General features: G+C 31.7%; 1 non-coding gene across 1 annotated transcript; it reads left to right on the top strand.

Annotated features, from left to right (window-relative positions):
- The first annotated feature begins 2,588 nt into the window (after positions 1-2,588).
- On the top strand, positions 2,589-2,695 carry LOC139886758 (small nucleolar RNA R71). Its single transcript, XR_011772625.1, has one exon. It is a non-coding gene; the product is annotated as a small nucleolar RNA R71 (small nucleolar RNA).
- The last annotated feature ends 519 nt before the right edge of the window (positions 2,696-3,214 follow it).

Genomic DNA, 3,214 nt, shown 5'->3' on the forward strand with positions numbered 1-3,214 from the left:
CTACCAATACTAATAATAATAAGTTTAATAATAATATTAATCTTAATAATAATAATAATATTAATATGTATATAGAGAGAGCAGAGATATAGGGATAAGGTAAAATGAATTCGGAGCAAATAAAATGCGAGCTTTATAGAATTTCCCTGGAATCTTTTGAGATCACATGAGCTTTCCTTACAGCTCATATACTTTTGTCACATTATACCGACACTCATTCTTCATTGTAATTTGGTTACATAAATAATATTAATTTAATATATAATATATTAAATCTTTAGAATTAATTAAATATTATATTATATTTACGCTCATGGTAAAAATATAATTTTTACAAAAATGACACGGTCGTGGTCTCACTACTCATGTACCACTTTCGGTTTTTCGAGCGCACTTTCGTACGTTTAGAAAACTAGCCTTTTACGTTTAATTACTCGTACCATTATAAAACTTTAGTTTTAGTTATTGAAAAATTACTTTATGACAAATGTATCTTACATAATTGAGTGTTGTGGTCATTTCCTTCTATAAATCAGTGGCTCGTTATTTGTCAAAATATATTATTTTAAGTCAGGACATTTTATGACTAAGTTAAAAATATGTATTTTCATTTAAAATTGTAAATTTGTTCAATATATATATTTGAAATATTTGTCAAATGATATAATATTTTGTCTTTCAAAAGCGATTACATTTCAAGTTTATTTTATATAATTTACTTATTTTAAATAATAGTAGTTATTTTACTAACTACTGTGTTTAATATAAAACTAAAGAGTTGATTTTTCGAGGGAGGCGAGTTAATCAATTAAAGTACATTTTTGAATTTTAAACGGAAATGATTACTAACTTTTTACTAACTCTTGCTAATGACATTTTTGTAAATCACCCTTATCAGATATTCCAGATACCGTTAAAAAGAAAAGGTTTTCTAAATAAAAGTGGACCTCTTAATAGAGACTCGTAATCATAATTCAATGCATCTGATAATTCAATCACTTGAATATTATCTTTTAATTCCATTGATAATTATTTGAATATATTTTGCAGTCGATACGTTTATGTAAAGTATTATACGTCTAATACTTTGTTAAAGTTTCCATGCTATAATTATATATACATATATACATACATATTCATATCCGTTCATATAATGGTTCGTGAATCGTCGAAACTTGGTCAAAGGGTAATTGATTAAATGAATATAGTTTCAAAACTTTCGAGACTCAACATTACAGACTTTGCTTAACGTGTCAGAATCATAGAAAGATTAAGTTTAAATTTGATCGGAAATTTCCGGGTCATCACACTAAGACTACCCAGAAAACATGGAATTGTGAAACTTCCTGGATCTGATAATTTTTCTGGTATCTTATTCAACAGCACTGCAGAACAATTAGCATTCATTATAACAGCCGAGAGTTCTTCCATTTTCTTTCTATTTGTGATTAGATCTTTCAAGAATTTAGCATATCTTGGCATTCCTGATATCACATCAATGAAAGGAAGATTTACATTTATTTGTTTAAACATATCCAAGAATATGGATTGCTCGACTTCAAGTCTTTCTTTTCTCATTTTACTTGGGTAAGGAAGTGGTGGTTGGTATGGTTTAACATAAGGTTTAGCCTTAACTGTGTTATCTTCATTAACCTTTTCAACTACCGGTTCTAATTCCTTCTCTTGTTTAGGTTGTGGTTCCTGTGTAGTAGGAATAGCGTCATCAGAAATTACAGGCATTTCAGGTGGTTTAAGTGTAATACCACTTCTCGTGGTAATGACTTTAGCTGTTTCATTTTAGGGGTTAGCATTTGTATCGCTAGGTAGACTCCCCGGTTTTCTTTCACCTATCAACCTTGCTAGGTTGCTCACTTCTTGTTCCAGATTTTGAATAGAAGCTTGTTGATTTCTAAATGCTTGAGCATTTTGTTCATTGGTTTGTTTCTAAGATGTGAAAAATTGAGTTTGAGATTCAACTAGCTTCGACATCATGTCTTCTAAATTTGGCTTTTTATCATCGATTTGTGGTGGTTTATTTTGAAAAATAGGTCTTTGCTGATTGTAAGTATTATTGGATACTTGTTGATTGCTAGGACCTTGATGGTTGTTGTATGGAACATTTCGGTTATAATTCTGATTTTGATTGTAATTTGGTCTTGGCATTTGATAATTACTTTTTATAATTATTTCCAGGCCTTTGGTTCATGTATGAAACATTCTCTCTTTGTTCCATTCTTTGTTCAATACTGAGACAATCTTTTGTCAAATGTGGTCCTCCACACTGCTCACAACTAATTTGTATAGCGTGAATATCTTTAGTCATCTTTTCCATTCGTCTCTCAAAAGCATCTATCTTTGCAGACATGGAATCAAAGTCATGGCTAGAATCGGCTCTAGCCGCTTTAGATGATCTAACAATATCTTTTTCTTGATGCTACTCATGTGAGTGGGAAGCAGTGTTATCAATAATTTTGTAAGCTTCAGTTGCGGTTTTCTTCATAATGGAACCACCAGCTGCTATGTTGATGTCTTTTCGTGTAGTGATGTCGCATCCTTGATAGAATATTTGTACTATTTGATAAGTGTCTAAACCATGTTGAGGACATCCTCTTAACAATTTTTCAAATCTTGTCCATGCCTCATATAGAGTTTCATTTGGCTTTTGTGTGAATTTAACAATTTCTCCTTGAAGTCTCACGGCTTTAGATGCTTGAAAGAATTGTTTAAGAAATTTTTCAACTAAAACATCCCATGTATCTATCGCCCCTTCAGGTAACGATTCTAACCAATCTTTGGCTTCTCCCTTTAAAGTCCAGGGAAATAACATGAGATAAATATGTTCATCCTCTACTTCTCTGATTTTGAATAGAGTACAAATCCTATTAAAAGTTCGAAGATGTTCGTTTGGATCTTCCTTCGGCGCACCAATAAATTGGCATTGATTAGTTACCATGTGTAGGATTTGTCCTTTGATTTCATAATTTATTGCATTAATGTCTGGTTGAGTAATTGCGTGACCTTGGCCAGTGCGTTTAGCCTTCATTCGGTCTTCCATACTTAGAGGTTCCAGATTTTCCATGATTGAATTTGTTGAATCTGAATCACTAGAAGATTCTGACTTAATCGTTTCCTCCTTGACAATCTCCGAATGAGTAATTTGTGGTTCAGGAGGAATGATTAGTGGTTCAGGATCTCTGAATTGTCCCTGAATATC

The sequence above is a fragment of the Rutidosis leptorrhynchoides genome, chromosome 1 (genome assembly GCF_046630445.1).
Source record: "Rutidosis leptorrhynchoides isolate AG116_Rl617_1_P2 chromosome 1, CSIRO_AGI_Rlap_v1, whole genome shotgun sequence".
Taxonomy (NCBI): domain Eukaryota; kingdom Viridiplantae; phylum Streptophyta; class Magnoliopsida; order Asterales; family Asteraceae; genus Rutidosis; species Rutidosis leptorrhynchoides.